Source organism: Sparus aurata, chromosome 7, assembly GCF_900880675.1.
Source record: "Sparus aurata chromosome 7, fSpaAur1.1, whole genome shotgun sequence".
Lineage (NCBI taxonomy): Eukaryota > Metazoa > Chordata > Actinopteri > Spariformes > Sparidae > Sparus > Sparus aurata.
The window spans coordinates 28,230,693-28,239,701 of NC_044193.1; the positions used below are offsets into that span (position 1 = coordinate 28,230,693).

A 9,009-nucleotide genomic window follows, 5' to 3' on the forward strand; every position below is an offset into this window, starting at 1 on the left:
GTTTCTCGTCGGCGGGTAGGCAGGTGGACTCGAGCCACACGGCACTTAATGTTCCCTCTGTGATTTTCACAGAGTAATATCCGTCAAATGACAATAATTTCTTCAAAAGACGCGGAGAGATAGGTGGTGTTTTTGAAACCCCAGCATGGTAACACCTACAGAGAGACACTTTGAATATCAAGCACATGTTAAAAGGCTCTCAGGATCATTAGAATTCCGGATACAGGCTTTCCAATTAGAAGCATTCCCGCACAGTCGAGCTCTGGTGCCGCTGGTGAGCCCCATGCAGGTCGGCTCAGTGTGTGTGTGTGTGTTATAGCATTTGTCTGTTTCATGTCAACTCTCCCTTTCACACTGTACAAAAAACCCACCGTCACCTGGCTTATGTCTTTATTGTGAATGGGTACAATGTCTGCATCAAATCACTCTGCAGTGGTGATCCGCTGAACTCTTACGCATACCTCCGCCAGTGCCCGGCCTCTTTGATTCTGTCAACCCTGATTCAAAATCCATCATAACTAAATACCCGAAAATAAACAAAATTACCCGAAAATATAATACATACCTGCGTTATTCCCTCAGAAATGAATGAAAACATCATTTCTCAAACACAACATTTTTCACAATGTAATGTAAATTGAGATCCGTTCCTGTATTTGAACCGGCGGCAAAGGTTTGTGGGGTTCTATTCTGAGCTGAGACTCGGTCATCTCGTCAGTGTTTTTTTCTTGTGTAACCTGGCAGTCGAAACCGACCGACCTACAAACAGACAGGGGTGAAAAAAACAACACCTTTGGCGGAGGTAATAAAAATCACACCCTGAAAAAAAATGATTCAGGGTGTTAGTTTGCAAAGCGTGAAATCAAGAGCCTTTTTCTACATAAAACTCTTAAGTTTGTGACACGTTCATGTGTCACTCAGTTGGTCAGTTCTATGAGGAAGTTTGTCAAACTGTTCAAACGTATAAGTCTTGAATGGACATTTCGGTCTCCACTCAACAAGAGAAGGTATCAAGTGAGCCCAACTTGTAGATTTAGTGAGCTTCCTCTTAAAGCTGCCTGTACTCGTTTGCTGTGCTGCGACGAACTGGAGGGAGAGAAACGTTGGCTGAATCATTTCAGGGCAATTTGCTGGGTGAGTGCTATTTTTGCTTTTGTTTAATTTGCAGCTCCTAATGACTGTTTTAACACAGTGCGAGGGATCTTTTTTTTTTTTTTTTTTTACACAATACTAAAAGCAGGTTTTCAGCAAATGAGAAGGTATTGTAACGGGGTAGAATTTAAGCAAGTTTGTGCTGGTCGGCCGAGTCGTTATTCCTGTTTTCGTTTTAGAGGATGATGTTAATTGGCACTTAACGTGGTTAACATTAGCGTTAGTTCTTACCCTGCAAAGCGAGAGAGACTGGAGTGCGTCATTTTGTCCTAATTTTAAACACTGCGGTGATGCATGCTGATGTTTGAGCTTTAGAGTTAGTAGCAGGAGTTTTAGATATATTCCTAAATTTAAACATTTATTCTTAAGTGTATTCAAACTTAATTTCAATACTTTTATCATTTCCTGTTGTTTATTGACTCACATAACTTTTTAGCTTAGGTTGTACAGATCTCAGGGACGTGCGGTGCATTTTGAAGAGACTCCGAATTACATCACAATAAGCATAAAACTGCAACGTTGGCACCGGCGGACCACTTCTATTGCCGTCTGCGTCTCCTGGATGTACTCTGGTGAAGCGTATCTGATCTGCCGCTTTCTACTGTTCCCTGTTGAGTCGGTGCAATCAAAATGACAAACGTGACACAGAAGAAACAAAAAAAACAGAAAACTTGATATATACATCACTTTCTGTCTTGCTGCAACTGTGCAACCGTCCATTCTAACTTGCCACAGGGTAAAAAAAACAAAAAAAAAAACGACGTCTGTGTGCGTCGCGCCGCTGTGAAACCCAACACATAATCATATCTGTTTTTGAAGACTCCCGCTTTGATAGTCCTCCACCAAGGATGGGTCTCCAAAGAATTACTCGCCCAGCTCCAGACAGCTTCCATGGAAGTGTACTCTAACTTTCTGTGAAGGGAGAAGATGTAAAGTTTTGCATCAAAGAGCCCTCAAAACAGTCTCCCCCTTCTCTCCCCCTGACCGCAGAAAAAGGATCTAGTTTTCTTGCTCTTAGATGAGCTCCTTCAGAGGGGGAGTCCAGAGAGGTTTCAGAGAGCGAGAGCTGAAGCAGGTGGGGTGAGAGAGAGAGAGAGAGAGAGAGGAGGAGAGACGAGCCAGAGGTGGAGAACGAGTATGAGAGCGGGTTGGATGGAGAGGGGAGGAAAAAGCGAGAGACTGGTGGCGTGGAACAGAATCTGGCTCCCCCTTCATCAGGAGTAGCTGCCTCAGTGAAGATGACTTTTTGGGGTTAGTGCAGAAGGGACCCTCCCCTTCCGCTACACACACACACACACACACACACACACACACACACCTGAACAGACCAGAGCACACATTTCTTTTTGCTCAAGCAGTTTTGGCTGAGGGAAAACCATTTTTAAAGACACAGGATTACAGAGGATACAGAGGATTACCTCTACATGCACGCACATACTGTGTACACACTTCTCCTAAACTCCCTGCTTAACTCCCGTGCAGCCTTATAGGCAAAATAGTAAACAGTAATTATAACAGCAAAGTTGTGAACCTGGAGCCTCGGCTCCGTCACGGCGAACTGTCAGACGGCAAAGCCAACACTGTTTGATCATGAAAGTTTTATGACATGTTTGCCTCCGCTCCGACTCACAAAATCTTGTGAGTGTCAATTAGCGGCGGCAGATCAGGAAGCCCCGCCAAACGAAAAACAAACCTTTGTCTTTTCCAGCTCCGACATCAGAGGTGCGAGGATTACAGGAACGAAAGGAAAACAAAAGGGAGGGGTGCATGTTAGATTTGCATGGCAAGCGTCCCTGACACTTGTGATTTGTTTGTAGTGCGGCAACACTGTCAAGCGTTCTTTTTTAGCACTTTGCGAGCGCAGCGTTTAGGCGGCTTTTATCCTCATTCAGACGTCCCAGAAAAGGTCACAACCGAGCTGCAAAGAGTTGAAAAGACAATAGACGATAGCTCCGTTTTTGATCCGGTGGGAGCTGGCTGAGAGGACGAGCGCGTGAGGAAATAATTTCCCAACTTAGTTCTTTGGTTAACTCTAACAGCGATCGCCAGACAACAGATGACAAACTATGTACTGCAACAGCCTGCAGCAAATTAAAGATAATTGCAACAGAAGAGCGGGGAGATATTGGATTCTTCTTCTTTTCTTTTCAGTGTCCTCATCTGCCTTTGTCTTTCTTTTAACCGTAGTCTGAAGAAGTTGCTTTGTTGCAGCAAACAAAGGTCAGCAGTCGATTTGATTTGATTTGATTTTGATGCCGGTTGTGTTGTCTGCAACTTCATCCAATTTAAAGCATTTCAGCGGAAAGGCCTGTTTATTTTTCTTTTTTCACATCAAATGACTTCTCGTGATAGCAGAGGAGCATTTTTTACATTTTAAGGGGCTAGCAGAAAAACTGTTCTTCTTGGCACTTTGCCCGCAATTGGAACAACAAACACTGTATATAACGCATTATGAGACTCTTTGAATGGGAAGTCTGTCATGAAAGTATCTTTGCCAACACTGGAATAAATGGAATATATATATTATTCATTTTCCTACCATTAAATTAAGTTGTAAATGTCGGTGACTCATGACTTACATTCAAGATAAAAAATAGCAAGGGATAGCATGCTGACTGGAAACATCGCAAACTGCCATGGTTGGTGAACGGTGAAGACAGGAAGTCATCTACAGTGGGTGATTAACACTGCCCAGGACATCACGGTAGTAGTTGTACCTGTCAACAGATCGTCAGTGATATTAGTAAAGTGAGGCATGTGCACAGAGCCCAAAGGATACTGAAAGACAACAGCCACCCCAGCCACAGTCTGTCCACCCTGCTGCCATCTGACAACACCAGACTACAGAGCAGCTTCACTCCTCGCTGACGCTGTGAGACTCAACACTCACTCACTAATAACAATTATATTAAATCTTCCCGCTTAACCTACACTCAGTGTCTGTGACTGCGCTCAGCACATAATAAGACAATTCTCACTTCATACATACATACATTATAGAGATGCCATACTATGAAATGTGACTCAACAAAATGAATATCGAAATTATTAACTTTTCCAAAAACATCATTATGATTTTATGCTTAACCACGATCTGTACTACATAACTAGGGATTGGCTGTCAAGAGACAACTGACCATTAGAGGTGCACTGTGTGGTTTGGGGGAATAAATGAATACATTCAAATGCAGTATACAGTATCAATGAGGTAATATTTATGTGTTCCATAACTGAATAAACAAGCAGTTCTCGGAGGAAAATAAGGTCCCCGAACACTGTTTGAAGCTAGAAAGGTGGCAGGGTCTGCCAAATATACACAAAGTAAAAGAGTATGAAATTGTGTTGTCCTTGAAGGTCAGTTTGTTTATTCAGTCATGAAAATAGTTTATTTAGTTTGTTATGACATAAAAATCAGCCAATGAAGATCTTCCTTTTCTGATTAAAATGTCCTCACCACGTCTCCATGGAGCACCTTTACATGAACGAAACAGCATCACTACATGTGTCTCCAGGTTTATTTGTATAAAGGATGGTCAGATGAGCCAAGACAGTTTTCCGCAGTACAACCGATAGTAGAAGTGAACGTTCTGAGCAACAAGTTAGTACAGCTTCAGTGACTCTAGTGGGAAAATGTCACCGCCCACTCCGCGGAAAGCAAGCCACACATTGCTATAGAAATTTATTGGAATACATTAGTTCGCAACACTAAATAAACGCTGTAATTCCTCCACCGGGATCACTGGCACTGTGATGCACCGGAGCCATGAGTGGGTGAGGGAGGGCAGCCGGTCAGGAGTTGTTGCTGTTGTTGGACTCAGAGTAAGATGCTGTATTGATGAGCAGTTGCCTGGTCATAACTGTTACAGAATATACAAATGCCAGTTGTTGGAATTAAAATAATACGAAGATGCTGTGAAATAGTCAGTCATTCCACCACCCTGGTCCAGACCGAAGTGTCTGAACAACAATTGGATTGCCGTGCAAATCTGTGCAGCTATTCAAAGCCACCAGAGGATGAATCTTCATGGCTGCCATCTAGCGCCATCATCAGGTCAGAGCTTCCAATCACCCAGTAAAACATCTTGACATCTGCTTCATGGATTGGCACAAAATTAGGGATGGAGATTGATGGTGACCAGGGGATGACTCATAATGAATTCCAAAAAGGAAAAAATAGAAATAAAAATGTTAACCTGCTAGTCGGGGAGGGCCAACACCAGGAAGTTAACATGTTTTGTTCAAAGTGAAATTACCATGTGATGCATTGCAATGAATTTTGGTATAGTTAAATAGTGATCCCGTGACTTTTCATTGGCTGCGATCACCATGCCACTATTTTGTGTTTGATGAACTGATATGATATGAGCACATGAATAACTGCAAAACCAAATACATAGCTATTAGCCTCAGCTATACATGATATAATGCTAAACTAAGATGATGATGATCAGCGCAAACATTATAACTGCTCAACATCAGCATATATCTGTGGCATGGTTGTAGACTCTTTGGGTGAATCCAAGAGTGGATTCCCTGTTCTTGCAGACTCACAGACTTTGCAGGCATGTTCCCAAGAAGTCTGCAAGGGCCAAACCCAAAATATATCCCATCCACAACGGCAAGTCTAGAAGGGTCAAAGTGTGTAAGCTGATAGAAATTAAATATAATAATCACAACTATGTTTTTCTTGTATCACCTCAATCACCTAAAACCAGTGATGTGCACAAGGAGGGGGGCAGGGGGGGCAGTCGCCCCCCCCTCGTGGCCAAATTGTTGAAAAACGCGTGCTAAAGTGCCCTCCTGAGAGCCAAAACGCGCGCTAAAGTGCCCTCCTGAGAGCCAAAATGCACGCTAAAGTGCCCTCCTGAGAGCCAAAAAAGCGTGCCAAAGTGCCCTATTGGTTGGCAAAACACACTAAACTGCCCCCTTGGCTGGTTAGAACATGATAAACTGCCCTCTTGGGAGCCAAAACACGCGCTAAAGTGCCCTCTTGGGAGCCAAAACGCGTGCTAAAGTGCCCTCTTGGGAGCCAAAACGCACGCTAAAGTGCCCTTCTTTTCGCCCCCGCCCTTCAAAAAGTCTGCGCATGCCAATGCCTAAAACTAAGACTTTTTGTGTTTTTGTTACCTTGGAACAGTGGAAGCAGGCCCTCTTCAGTAGAGTAGATCAGAATAAACAAACCAAACCTTGGCTCGATAAGGGTCTTTCGCATTTTCAGCGGCCAATTCTTTGGCGGCAGTTTCTCCTTCACGTTTGAAAGGGGAGGGGTGTCGCTAAAACTGCTTGATGTCACTAAAACCTACACACTGGTCCTCAAAGGTGTTGAAGAGAAGACATGCTCATAGTAACCTTGAAAGCTTGGCTTGAAGGACAAGATAAAAATTTGGAGTTGGTCTGAATTTAAGAGACGTGCTTAAAGCTGTTGTAAATGATGTATTTTTTATTAAAACATTTGTTAAATAGATCTTTATCTAAAGGAAATCACTGTTAGTAACTCATGTCTCTCCTGCGTCCCCCGGCTCATGCACTGAAAGAGAAAATACATTTTCTGGTATCCCTGCCCACTTGATCCAATCAGGAGAGAGAACTCTATAAAGAGGCGGGATGGTCTGTACAGGCTTTTGCTGCATTACAACCGATGGTAGAAGTGCACGTCCTGTGTGGCAGGTTTGTAAGGCTCCAGGAAGTCTGTTAGGGAAGATTTCAACACCCACTCTTCCAAAAGTAAGTCACACTCTGCTGCAGTAATGCATGTAGAGTGCATTCACTTGTATCTGATCTCTGTAGCGGTTCCATCAGTATGCAAAATGTGCCAGCGTTTTGATTTCAAACTTTAAGTCAGTACGGCGGTGACTTTGAGCTGCGCTGTCCAGTAACATTCAATCCACCTCCCCCAGATCCCCACGTACGCTTCCTCACAAAACAAATGTCCTGAAACAAAAGGAGACACATCTTTTCAATGATGGCAGGCATCACTATCATTCTTCTCCATTTCCCAGCTGTTAGACAGCTAGTCTATTGTACAGCAATGAGATATCACTTTAATTTAGAAGAAAGGAAGCGAGGAGGACAGTGCGGGCTCTGATGTTTTCTCTTGGCGTCCATTGTGTCTTGGGAGCTAATAAAAATGAGACTGCTGTGCAGTTGCAGCTTCAGCAGAGGGCCCCCACCACCACCACCACCACCACCCCCAACACACTCACATACCATTGTATGCTTCTTTATTGGCTTAATAATAGAGGACTAAGGGCATGGTGGAAACAGTTTTGTCTCTGTGAGTGCTGGAGCCAAAAATCAAACAGGAACGCGTTGGCTTTAGCTTCTCTGGAGGACTTGGTGGAACAAAAACAGCACAGTGATATAATTAACAACTGCCTCCTGTGAGACAAGTGTGTGTGTGTGATTTGTGTGTGTTAGTGTGGGTGTGATATATGTATATGCAAATGTATATATATATAGTTTATATCTGAGTGTGCAGTTGCATGAGTATGGGCATGGTCCTCGACACACCCCGCCCCCTCTTGTACATGCTTGCGCACATGTGTGCAGCAGCCTGTAATTCCTCCTGCTATTGAAGTTGAGGACAAACACGACTTAAAACCAGGACGCATTGTAATCTAATAATGAACCCCCGCCAATGACATGTGCTCATCTGAGTCCCCCCGCTGCAGCCGTGCCCAAAATCTAACCCTGTACATCTGAAGGACGGCACAAACGCGGCAGCCCAAGAAACGACATTAAGGAGAAACTCTCGCTATCTCCCTCCTGACAGCTCGCAGGGAAGCTGTAGGTAACAAATCAAACAAGGAAGTCGGAGCCCCAAAACATTTAAATGGAAGTGAGGCACGGTCTCACAATGGTTCTCGCCTTATCTCCCCTCAAACACCTGCCATGTCGGCTGCTACTTATCCTCTGATTACAGCTGTAGCCATTTTGCTGTAATTCGCCAAAAAATTATTCCTGAAATAAATAAGTATTATAACGTGCAGACAGAGAGCGAGAGGAGGGGGGGTGGAAGAGAGAGAGGGAGAGAGTGAAGGAGAGAGAGTGTGTAGTGAAATATTCAAGTGAAATATTCTCTGGGAACATGGTGTTCTGAGATTGGAATAAATAAGTAGACAAGGAGCAGAGGGAGGGGGAAAAAAAGGGAAAAAGTCAAAAGGAGGTTTGACGTGATGTCTAGTCTCGAGTCTGGGTTGCCTCTGTTGCACTGTTGATCTCCGCTTCACACACAACTCTCAAACAAGGTCATATTATACCGCGCAGTGTGCGATGAATGACAACTTTTCTGCATTCACATTATGCATCAGAGAGCTATCTGCAGTGACCCTCGGTTCAGCTTCAAGATTCTAAAGTGTGTGTGGGGGGGTGGGGTGGGGGCAGTATAGAAAATAGAAGAAAAGGAAAGAAAAGCAGTCATTCTGTGTGTCAGTGAGTAATCGCACTTACAGTAGAGGTCTTCATGAGTCCGATCACTCAAGTCGGTTCAAACTGTATTCAGTCCAGTTGGCCGGGGTTTGGTTGGTAGCGGTTCCATTCTCCTGCAGCACGTCGCCTCCTGCCTGACTGGATCTGTTTCATCATCACAGATCTGTTTTTTGACCTGAAACGCAGAGAGGTAACTTTGAAGTGCAGGAGAGATCAGATGGATTGCTCATTCTCCTTTTTGACCAAGGACGCTCTCTAATTGGTGGCGCACCATTCCCCCTGCCAGTGTTGGTGCTCTTCCCCGAGAGCGGGCCTCATTATCCCAATATTATCAGATGAGTCAATATCTGCAATTGTACTAATACGTACCTGCCAGCATTAGAATGAGTTAAGCAGGGAGGGTATCTGCAAAACTCACGGGCTCTAATT

At 44.0% G+C, this 9,009-nt stretch overlaps 1 long non-coding RNA gene across 1 annotated transcript; it reads right to left on the bottom strand.

Annotated features, from left to right (window-relative positions):
* Nucleotides 1–1,365: 1,365 nt before the first annotated feature.
* LOC115585770 (uncharacterized) lies at nt 1,366–8,711 on the bottom strand. Its single transcript, XR_003984766.1, has 3 exons — nt 8,602–8,711; nt 3,732–3,869; nt 1,366–2,064 (listed from the first exon to the last, which is right to left on the bottom strand). It is a non-coding gene; the product is annotated as an uncharacterized LOC115585770 (long non-coding RNA).
* Between the last annotated feature and the right edge of the window lie 298 nt (nt 8,712–9,009).